Raw genomic sequence first — 12,500 nt, 5'->3', positions numbered from 1 at the left:
AAACATGCTAACCTCTCACCATTACCAATAACAGAGGCTACAACAAAACATGCTAACCTCTCACCATTACCAATAACAGAGGCTACAACAAAACATGCTAACCTCTCACCATTACCAATAACAGAGGATACAACAAAACATGCTAACCTCTCACCATTACCAATAACAGAGGATACAACAAAACATGCTAACCTCTCACCATTACCAATAACAGAGGCTACAACAAAACATGCTAACCTCTCACCATTACCAATAACAGAGACTACAACAAAACATGCTAACCTTTCACCATTACCAATAACAGAGACTACAACAAAACATGCTAACCTTTCACCATTACCAATAACAGAGACTACAACAAAACATGCTAACCTCTCACCATTACCAATAACAGAGACTACAATAAAACGTGCTAACCTCTCACCATTACCAATAACAGAGGATACAACAAAACGTGCTAACCTCTCACCATTACCAATAAGAGGCTACAACAAAACATGCTAACCTCTCACCATTAACAATAAGAGGCTACAACAAAACATGCTAACCTCTCACCATTACCAATAACAGAGGCTACAACAAAACATGCTAACCTCTCACCATTACCAATAACAGAGGCTACAACAAAACATGCTAACCTCTCACCATTACCAATAACAGAGGCTACAACAAAACATGCTAACCTCTCACCATTACCAATAACAGAGACTACAACAAAACATGCTAACCCCTCACCATTACCAATAACAGAGGCTAAAACAAAACATGCTAACCTCTCACCATTACCAATAACAGAGGCTACAACAAAACATGCTAACCTCTCACCATTACCAATAACAGAGACTACAATAAAACATGCTAACCTCTCACCATTACCAATAACAGAGAGGCTACAACAAAACATGCTAACCTCTCACCATTACCAATGTATTTATTTATAAGCACCTCACATTGTGGTTACTCACTACATGGTAGATATTCCCTCAGCGAAGTATGGCAGTTCCATGCAGGTTTCCTCACCAAGTCCAAGGCAGCACAGCTACCCATGCAGACAGTACTCCTTAGCCGTAACCAATATCCCCATGGCAACACGAACTCGTTAAACTTCCCAAGCAATTATCTCCCGGTGTCACACGATGCTAGGCTAACCTCTAGCTGGCTAATACCTCCACGACGAGACGGTAGATTCAGTCTTTACTAAGTTTTAACTAAATTATAACAACTCTTTTATAAAATAAAACATGTATTTCCCTTCATGTCTTAGTAGCTATGGGTTTTGTTGTAGTTCTGTCGTCTTCTTTTATAATTTTTCTTCACCAACCGTCCTGAGGTAAAACGTCCATCCTTTCATCAACGTCTTTTCCCTCCCGTTAACCAGGTCAACTCCCATTGGCCACAACTTAACAAGCGACCTTATTGGTCAAAACGTAAACTTCAAAGTAAAACAAACTATTCACTTATACATTAAATAAATATTTCTTCAAAAAGCATAATGCATTAACAACATTACAGTTTAGGAGCAATTCAATCATCTTTTAAATATAATACCAATTAATTATAACAAATAAACTCAATACTTGGTTCAAACAAGGGTATTACACAAACATACAGTCAATAATACAGTAGAAAAATAAGTCTATATACAATGTGAGCAAATTAAGTCAAATAAGGGAGGTAAAGGCAAAAAAAGGCCATGGTGGCAAAGTAAATACAATATAGCAAGTAAAACACTGGAATGGTAGATATGTAGTGGAAGAAAGTGCAAAGTAGAAATAATGGGGTGCAAAGGAGCTAAATAAATAAATACAGTAGGGGAAGAAGTAGTTGGGCTAAATTATAGATGGGCTATGTACAGGTGCAGTAATCTGTGAGCTGCTCTGACAGCTGGTGCTTAAAGCTAGTGAGGGAGATAAGTGTTTCCAGTTTTAGAGATTTTTGTAGTTCGTTCCAGTCATTGGCAGCAGAGAACTGGAAGAAGAGGTGGCCGAAGGAGGAATTGGCTTTGGAAGGTGACCAGAGAGATATACCTGCTGGAGCGCGTGCTACAGATGGGTGCTGCTATGGTGACCAGCGAGCTGAGATAAGGGGTGACTTTACCTAGCAGGGTCTTGTAGATGACCTGGAGCCAGTGGGTTTGGCGACGAGTATGAAGCGAGGGCCAGACAATGAGAGCGTACAGGTCGCAGTGGTGGGTAGTACAGTGGGGGGAAAAAAGTATTTGATCCTCTGCTGATTTTGTACGTTTGCCCACTTACAAAGAAATGATCAGGGTTTTGCCACCAAGTACTAAGTCATGTTTTGCAGAGGGATCAAATACTTATTTCCCTCATTAAAATGCAAATCAATTTATAACATTTCTGACATGCGTTTTTCTGGATGTTTTTGTTGTTATTCTGTCTCTCACTGTTCAAATAAACCATTAAAATTATAGACTGATCCTTTCTTTGTCAGTGGGCAAACGTACAAAATCAGCAGGGGATCAAATACTTTTTTCCCCCACTGTATATGGGGCTTTGGTGACAAAACGGATGGCACTGTGATAGACTGCATCCAATTTATTGAGTAGGGTATTGGAGGCTATTTTGTAAATGACATCGCCGAAGTCGAGTATCGGTAGGATGGTCAGTTTTATAAGGGTATGTTTGGCAGCATGAGTGAAGGATGCTATGTTGTGAAATAGGAAGCCAATTCTAGATTTAACTTTGGATTGGAGATGCTTATAGTGAGTCTGGAAGGAGAGTTTACAGTCTAACCAGACACCTAGGTATTTGTAGTTGTCCACATATTCTAAGTCAGAACCGTCCAGAGTAGTGATGCTGGACAGGCGGGCAGGTGCAGGCAGCGATCGGTTGAAGAGCATGCATTTAGTTTTACTTGTATTTAAGAGCAGTTGGAGGCCACGGAAGGAGAGTTGTATGGCATTGAAGCTCGTCTGGAGGTTAGTTAACACAGTGTCCAAAGAAGGGCCAGAAGTATACAGAATAACACCAATAACAGAGGGGGTCTGATCTTTGTGCCTCTGTAACTTTCTCATTTATCATTATTCACGATTCATTCATGATTATTCATAATCATGGTAGCATCCACATGAATGTAGAAGTGTTCAGAAACATCTTCTATTCTTACTGACAATACAAGTGAAGTGACTCCAAAATGACAGGACATTATTCACCAATCAGTTTCTATTAGGAAAAACATCATCCAAAACACAACCAAAACAAACTGCAAATGAATTCAACAAGTTAGTAGAATCACAAGCTTGATGTAATCACTGCAGGCATGGAATATGGGACTAAATACTAAACTTATGACTACTTTAATACAATATAAGTGAATTTGTCCGAATATGTACAACTTTTTCAAATGGGAGAACTAAATACATAAAGTGCTTTCCTTTCTTAACAGTAACACAGCTATGTATGAAAATACCCTCAAATAAAAGGTGACATTCTGTACTGTCACCTGATATGAAACATCTCAAATCCAAAATGCTGGAGCATAGCACCACATTTAAAACTGTAAGCTTCACTGTCCAAACACATATGGTGTGGACTATGTGTGTCTGGTAAACACATGTGGATCTGGTGAACAGTTATCACTTGTTGACCAACTACAGGAATACTGACCTCAGAGTCTCCAGTTTGCAGTGGGGATTCCCCAGTCCAGCAGAGAGCAGCTTCACTCCTGAATCCTTCAGGTCATTGTTACTCAGGTCCAGCTCTCTCAGGTGTGAGGGGTTTGACTTCAGAGCTGAGACCAGAGAAGCACAGCCTTCCTCTGTGACTAGACAGCCTGACAGCCTGCAAAGAGTCAAATCATATTAAAATCACACTGATATTCTTTGGTGGTGAAAATATATATTTGTTCAACATGTTCAGATAAATCAGTGTCCTGAAACCTGCCATATATATTTATAAATGAATGAATGTATCATTATAAGAAATGACAAATTATGGAAGTATTGCTTGTAGAGAGAAACATGTATTGTACAAATATTTGGGTTGACTGACCAGACCAGTTTAAAAGCAGTATCAGTCAAAAGACAGACAGTGAGGTATCAGATTTAGATTGTATTGAGTATACAGTCCACACTATATATAATACTGACCTCAGAGTCTCCAGTCTGCAGTGTGGATCCTCCAGTCCAGCAGAGAGCAGCTTCACTCCTGAATCCTTCAGGTCATTGTTACTCAGGTCCAGCTCTCTCAGGTGTGAGGGGTTTGAACTGAGAACTGAGGCCAACACTTCACAGGATGTGTCTGTGAGTTTACAGCCAGCTAGTCTGCAAACACAGAAGAAATACAATGACAGACAGGTTGTATTAAAAAGTTATTCTCAGCTTTCCTAGCTTACACCGTTATGGTGCACGAATAATGTACAGGCTGTGCATTCATGGCTCAATGCTACAACTTTACTGATCAGTTTGTTTTGTAGTTTAAGAGTTTTCAGCTGATAGAAAGTTTAGTCAGCCAATGAAAATACTGTTGTTCCTACATTCAGTAAAGTTTGGTCTGAGGGATAGTCTCATGATTACTTACAGAGCCAGTCAGCCAATGAAAATACTGCTATAACTACAATTTATTTTGGTGTGCGATATTTACAGTGATACTTACAGAGCTTTCTTGCAGCCTCTCACAGCTGGGAGCAGTCTCCTACGACCCTCCTCTGATGTCTTGTATTCCTTTGGGTTAAACACATCCAGAACCTCCTCTGATATCTGCAGCATGTAGGCCAGTGCTGAACACTGAGCATGTGTGAGGTTTTTGGATCTCTTTTCTGACCTCAAGTACACTTCGATTTCCTCCTGTACTGAATGGTCTTTCATCTCTATCAGACAGTGGAAGAGATTGATGCACCTCTCAGGGGAGATGTTCTTCCTCTGCATCACCTTAAGGGACCGGATTGTTTTCTGGACGCTCTCCGGACTGCTTTCTGTCTGTGTCACCAGACCTCGTAGGAGTTTCTGATTGGACACCAGTGACATGCCATGAAGGAAGCGGACAAAAAGGTCCAGGTGTCCATTCTTACTCTCCAAGGCTTTATCCACGGTACTCTTCAGCAGCTCATGCAAGGTTAGCTCTTCAGACACACCTCTAGACTTTCTCTTGAGGAAGGGCTTCAGTGCATCCATGTTCCTGGCTGTGTAACAATGGTACATGTAGACAGCTGAGAGAAACTCCTGAATGCTGAGATGAACAAAGCAGTACACCACTCTCTGAAATAACACAGACTCTTCTTTAAAGATTTGTGTGCACACTCCTGAGTACACTGAGGCTTCTTTGACATCAAGGCCACACTCTTTCAGGTCTTCTTCATAGAACATGAGATTACCCTTCTCCAGATTTTCAAACGCCAGCCTCCCCAGCTTCAGAAGAATTTCCTTATCTGACTCCATGAGCTCCTCTTGATCCATCACATCTCTTCCATGATACTTCTGGTTCTTCAGGCTGGTCTGAATGAGCAGGAAGTGTATGGACATCTCAGTCAGAGTCGTGGGCATCTCTCTCCTCTTGTCTGTACTCAACATGTGTTCAAGGACTATTGCAGAAATCCAACAGAACACCGGCATGTGGCACATGATGTGGAGGCTCCTTGATGTCTTTATGTGTGAGATGATTCTGCTGGCCAGGTCATCATCACTGAATCTCTTCCTGAAGTACTCCTCCTTCTGTGGGTCATTGAACCCTCGTACCTCTGTCACCTGGTTAACACACTCAGGGGGGATCTGATTGGTTGCTGCTGGTCGGGAGGTTATCCATAGGAGAGCAGAGGGAAGCAGATTCCCCTTGATGAGGTTTGTCAGCAGAACATCAACAGATGATGTCTGAGTGACATCAGACACCTTTTCATTGTGCTGGAAATCCAATGGAAGTCTGCTTTCATCCAAACCATCAAAGATGAATATAGCTTTACAGGCAGTGAGTTTCTTTGCATTGCCTATGTCTAGTTCTGTGTGGAAGTCATTTAAAAGTCTGAGAAGACTGTACTGGAGATCTTTGATCAAGTTCAGCTCCCGGAAAGGAAGCACAAATATGATCTCCACATCTTGGTTTGCCTTCCCTTCAGCCCAGTCTAGGATGAACTTCTGCACAGAGACTGTTTTTCCGATGCCAGCGATACCCTTCGTCAGCACAGTTCTGATGCTTCTCTCTTGGCCAGGTAAGGGTTTAAAGATGTCATTGCAGTGGATTGCTGTGTCATGTGAGGTTGGTGTCCTGGATGCTGTCTCTAGATGCCACACCTCATGTTCATTGTTAACACCTTCACTATCTCCTTCTGTGATGTAGAGCTCTGTGTAAATCCTGTTGAGGGGAGTTTGGTTCCCTGCTGTTTCCATACCTTCTATCACACATTCATACCTCCTTTTCAGACTGTCTTTATGGTTTACTATAGCTCTCTGCAGGCTGACATCCACTACAAGGGAAGAGTAAAAGGGATGTGTATCAGACACAGTCATTGACAGGATGAAATGTGGGCCTCCACAACTACAGTAACTTATATTATCTCATATTATTGTAGTTAACTACATTTAAATCATATTGAGGTATTGACTTAGCACAGGTCTGCAAGTGTTCTTACTGTTTTCAGAGCCTCTTGCATCATTGGGTTCCCTCAGGTGCTGTAGTACAGGAAGTGTTCTGGATCTCTTTCTACACTGAGGACAGTCATAGTCTCCTGAAGGAGCAGGTTTCTCCCAGTGTCTGGTGATGCACTGTCTGCAGAACCTGTGTCCACAGGTGATAGAGACCGGATCCCTCAGAACCTGCTGACACACTGCACACCTGGACTCATCCTCCGGCAGAGTAGACCATCCACTACAGAGATAAAGGAGAGAGAGATACTGATCCTCTGGCAGAGTAGACCATCCACTACAGAGATAAAGGAGAGAGAGATACTGATCCTCTAACAGAGTAGACCATCCACTACAGAGATAAAGGAGAGAGAGAGATACTGATCCTCTAACAGAGTAGACCATCCACTACAGAGATAAAGGAGAGATACTGATCCTCTAACAGAGTAGACCATCGACTACAGAGATAAAGGAGAGAGAGATACTGATCCTCTAACAGAGTAGACCATCCACTACAGAGATAAAGGAGAGAGAGATACTGATCCTCTAACAGAGTAGACCATCCACTACAGAGATAAAGGAGAGAGAGATACTGATCCTCTGGCAGAGTAGACCATCCACTACAGAGATAAAGGAGAGAGAGATACTGATCCTCTAACAGAGTAGACCATCCACTACAGAGATAAAGGAGAGAGAGAGATACTGATCCTCTAACAGAGTAGACCATCCACTACAGAGATAAAGAAGAGAGAGATAATGATCCTCTAACAGAGTAGACCATCCACTACAGAGATAAAGGAGAGAGAGATACTGATCCTCTAACAGAGTAGACCATCCACTACAGAGATAAAGGAGAGAGAGAGAGACTTGTAGATGTTACTACTGATCCTCTAATAGAGTAGACCATCCACTACAGAGATAAAGGAGAGAGAGATACTGATCCTCTAACAGAGTAGACCATCCACTACAGAGATAAAGGAGAGATACTGATCCTCTAACAGAGTAGACCATCCACTACAGAGATAAAGGAGAGAGAGATACTGATCCTCTAACAGAGTAGACCATCCAATACAGAGATAAAGGAGAGAGAGATACTGATCCTCTAACAGAGTAGACCATCCACTACAGAGATAAAGGAGAGATACTGATCCTCTGGCAGAGTAGACCATCCACTACAGAGATAAAGGAGAGAGAGATACTGATCCTCTAACAGAGTAGACCATACACTACAGAGATAAAGGAGAGAGAGATACTGATACTCTAATAGAGTAGACCATCCACTACAGAGATAAAGGAGAGATACTGATCCTCTGGCAGAGTAGACCATCCACTACAGAGATAAAGGAGAGAGAGAGAGAGACTTGTAGATGTTACTACTGATCCTCTAACAGAGTAGACCATCCACTACAGAGATAAAGGAGGGAGAGATACTGATCCTCTAACAGAGTAGACCATCCACTACAGAGATAAAGGAGAGAGAGATACTGATCCTCTAACAGAGTAGACCATCCACTACAGAGATAAAGGAGAGGGAGATACTGATCCTCTAACAGAGTAGACCATCCACTACAGAGATAAAGGAGAGAGAGATACTGATCCTCTAACAGAGTAGACCATCCACTACAGAGATAAAGGAGAGAGAGATACTGATCCTCTAACAGAGTAGACCATCCACTACAGAGATAAAGGAGAGAGAGATACTGATCCTCTAACAGAGTAGACCATCCACTACAGAGATAAAGGAGAGAGAGATACTGATCCTCTAACAGAGTAGACCATCCACTACAGAGATAAAGGAGAGAGAGAGATACTGATCCTCTAACAGAGTAGACCATCCACTACAGAGATAAAGGAGAGAGAGAGAGATACTGGTCCTCTAACAGAGTAGACCATCCACTACAGAGATAAAGGAGAGAGAGATACTGGTCCTCTAACAGAGTAGACCATCCACTACAGAGATAAAGGAGAGAGAGATACTGATCCTCTAACAGAGTAGACCATCCACTACAGAGATAAAGGAGAGAGAGATACTGATCCTCTAACAGAGTAGACCATCCACTACAGAGATAAAGGAGAGAGAGATACTGATCCTCTAACAGAGTAGACCATCCACTACAGAGATAAAGGAGAGAGAGATACTGGTCCTCTAACAGAGTAGACCATCCACTACAGAGATAAAGGAGCGAGAGATACTGATCCTCTAACAGAGTAGACCATCCACTACAGAGATAAAGGAGAGAGAGATACTGATCCTCTAACAGAGTAGACCATCCACTACAGAGATAAAGGAGAGAGAGATACTGATCCTCTAACAGAGTAGACCATCCACTACAGAGATATAAGAGGGTGCCGTAATAAACTCAGTTACAACAAATTACAACAACATATCTATATGTGGTGATGTACCTTCGGTCAAAGGTGATTGATCTTCCACCACTGGAATTAACAGGACGATCCATGGAGAAGTCACTGTTCATAGACAGACAGCTGGGATCAGTATACTGTGTTCATAGACAGACAGCTGGGAACAGTATACTGTGTTCATAGACAGACAGACAGACAGATGGGAACAGTATACTGTGTTCATAGACAGACAGCTAGGAACAGTATACTCTGTTCATAGACAGACAGCTGGGAACAGTATACTGTGTTCATAGACAGACAGACAGCTGGGAACAGTATACTGTGTTCATAGACAGACAGACAGCTGGGAACAGTATACTGTGTTCATAGACAGACAGACAGCTGGGAACAGTATACTGTGTTCATAGACAGACAGACAGCTAGGAACAGTATACTGTGTTCATAGACAGACAGACAGCTGGGAACAGTATACTGTGTTCATAGACAGACAGACAGCTGGGAACAGTATACTGTGTTCATAGACAGACAGACAGCTGGGAACAGTATACTGTGTTCATAGACAGACAGCTGGGAACAGTATACTGTGCTGTCTGAGTGTGGTAGTAGCCTCTGGAATGAATAACATGTCCACAACTCCATTACTAGAATTTTAGATTCTTCACAAACCAGTGTGCCTGAGACCTACCACAAAACCCCATTCAAAGGTACTTAAATATATTGACTTGCCCATTCTCCCTCTGAATGGCACACATACACAATCCATGTCTCAATTGTCTCAAGGCTTAAAAATCCTTCTTTAACCTGTCTCCTCCCCTTCATCTACACTGATTGAAGTGGATTTAACAAGTGACGTCAATAAGGGATCATTGCTTTCACCTGGATTCACCTTGTCAATCTACGTCATGGAAAAAGCAGGTGTTCATAATGTTTTGTACACTCACTGTATAAAAAATATATGACATAAACAACAAATGATAAGCAGATGCTTTACAGTATATACTCAGATACAGAAAACACAGCTGGTTTCAGATCTTGAAGGTTCTCCTCTTCAATTGTAATATCATCAATTCTGACCAGTAACTTACCTGGGGTCAAAGGTCCCTGATCCATTATTAAACTGTATAGGATGATCCATAGAGGAGTCACTCTTCATGGACAGATGACTGGGTACTGGAGAGACTGATCTCAGAGTTTGGTTAGAGAATCTGGAAAACATAATGAATCACCATCAAACTACGATATATATAATATATAAAACCATATTTCAATAGATAAAATACATTACATAAAGCACTAAAATATATGCTGACATAAAGCATTAAAATATGTGCCATTATATTAATTAAGCATTGAATTATGTGACATTACATTAATCAACAAACATCAACAAACAAAATAAATGTAAAACATTAAGAACACCCTCCTAATATTGAGTTGTCACATACAGATACTGATTCACTTCATCTCAGTTCCACTTGAATCCTTCAGAGTCTATTGATGCACATACTTTATAGTATGTCCATATATACAGTACCAGTCAAACAGAACACAATAAAACAAACAATAATGAGACTATACGGAGTACCAGTACTGAGTCAATGTGCAGGGGTACCAGGTAGTTGAGGTAATAATGAGACTATAAGGAGTACCAGTACTGAGTCAATGTGCAGGGGTACCAGGTAGTTGAGCTAATAATGAGACTATAAGGAGTACCAGTACTGAGTCAATGTGCAGGGGTACCAGGTAGTTGAGGTAATAATGAGACTATAAGGAGTACCAGTACTGAGTCAATATGCAGGGGTACGAGGTAGTTGAGGTAATAATGAGACTATAAGGAGTACCAGTACTGAGTCAATGTGCAGGGGTACCAGGTAGTTGAGGTAATAATGAGACTATACGGAGTACCAGTACTGAGTCAATGTGCAGGGGTACCAGGTAGTTGAGGTAATAATGAGACTATAAGGAGTACCAGTACTGAGTCAATGTGCAGGGGTACCAGGTAGTTGAGGTAATAATGAGACTATAAGGAGTACCAGTACTGAGTCAATGTGCAGGGGTACCAGGTAGTTGAGGTAATAATGAGACTATAAGGACTACCAGTACTGAGTCAATGTGCAGGGGTACCAGGTAGTTGAGGTAATAATGAGGCTATAAGGAGTACCAGTACTGAGTCAATGTGCAGGGGTACCAGGTAGTTGAGGTAATAATGAGACTATAAGGAGTACCAGTACTGAGTCAATGTGCAGGGGTACCAGGTAGTTGAGGTAATAATGAGACTATAAGGAGTACCAGTACTGAGTCAATGTGCAAGGGTACCAGGTAGTTGAGGTAATAATGAGACTATAAGGAGTACCAGTACTGAGTCAATGTGCAAGGGTACCAGGTAGTTGAGGTAATAATGAGACTATAAGGAGTACCAGTACTGAGTCAATGTGCAGGGGTACCAGGTAGTTGAGGTAATAATGAGACTATAAGGAGTACCAGTACTGAGTCAATGTGCAGGGGTACCAGGTAGTTGAGGTAATAATGAGACTATAAGGAGTACCAGTACTGAGTCAATGTGCAGGGGTACCAGGTAGTTGAGGTAATATGTACATGTAGGTAAAAGTTACTAGGCAATCAGGATAGAGATTATATCTCCTCATCCAGGGAGAGCACACACACACACACACACACACACACACACACACACACACACACACACACACACACACACACACACACACACACACACACACACACACACACACACACAGGGAGGGAATGTTGTGTTTGTTTAATATTGTTTTAGGACTATATAAATGGATAAAAGTATTAGCCTATGGATTATGAAAACAACCAAAAGAAATGTGAAAATGGGAGAGGAGAAATGACTAGAGACAGTGTTGTTTAACTCACTGACCATGACCCATGAGTTCTTCTTACCTTTGTTCAGTAGAAAAGTCTCCCTCTCTAAAGTGTATAGGTAGACTCATAGACCAGTCACTCTTCATGGACACACAGCTGGGAACAGGGGAGGCTGGTCTCTCCTGCTTGATTGGTCTTCAACACAACAGAGACAAACATTACATCCCTCATCTACTCTGATCTCAGATGGGAAACATAAGAAGAGATCAGACAGACAGACAGACAGACGGAGATAGATACAGAGACAGACAGACAGACAGACAGACAGACAGACAGACAGACAGACAGACAGACAGACAGACAGACAGACAGACAGACAGACAGACAGACAGACAGACAGACAGACAGACAGACAGACAGACAGACAGACAGACAGAGACAGACACAGAGACATACAGACACAGAGAAACAGACACACCGACAGAGAGACAGACAGAGACAGACCCAGAGAGACAGAGAGAGAGACACACACAGACACACAGACAGACAGAGACAGACAGTGAAAGACACACAGACAGACAGACAGACAGACAGACAGACAGACAGACAGACAGACAGACAGACAGACAGACAGACAGACAGACAGACAGACAGACAGACAGACAGACAGACAGACAGACAGACAGACAGACAGACAGACAAACAGAGCTCAGATGGG

At 41.9% G+C, this 12,500-nt stretch overlaps 1 pseudogene; it reads right to left on the bottom strand.

Annotated features, from left to right (window-relative positions):
- LOC123732661 (NLR family CARD domain-containing protein 3-like) overlaps nt 1–11,972 on the bottom strand; it is a 233,042-nt pseudogene extending 221,070 nt beyond the window's left edge.
- Between the last annotated feature and the right edge of the window lie 528 nt (nt 11,973–12,500).

Source organism: Salmo salar, unplaced genomic scaffold (genome assembly GCF_905237065.1).
Source record: "Salmo salar unplaced genomic scaffold, Ssal_v3.1, whole genome shotgun sequence".
Lineage (NCBI taxonomy): Eukaryota > Metazoa > Chordata > Actinopteri > Salmoniformes > Salmonidae > Salmo > Salmo salar.
The sequence above is the reverse complement of the archived record's forward strand: the minus strand, read 5'-3'. Positions and strand labels throughout refer to the sequence as shown.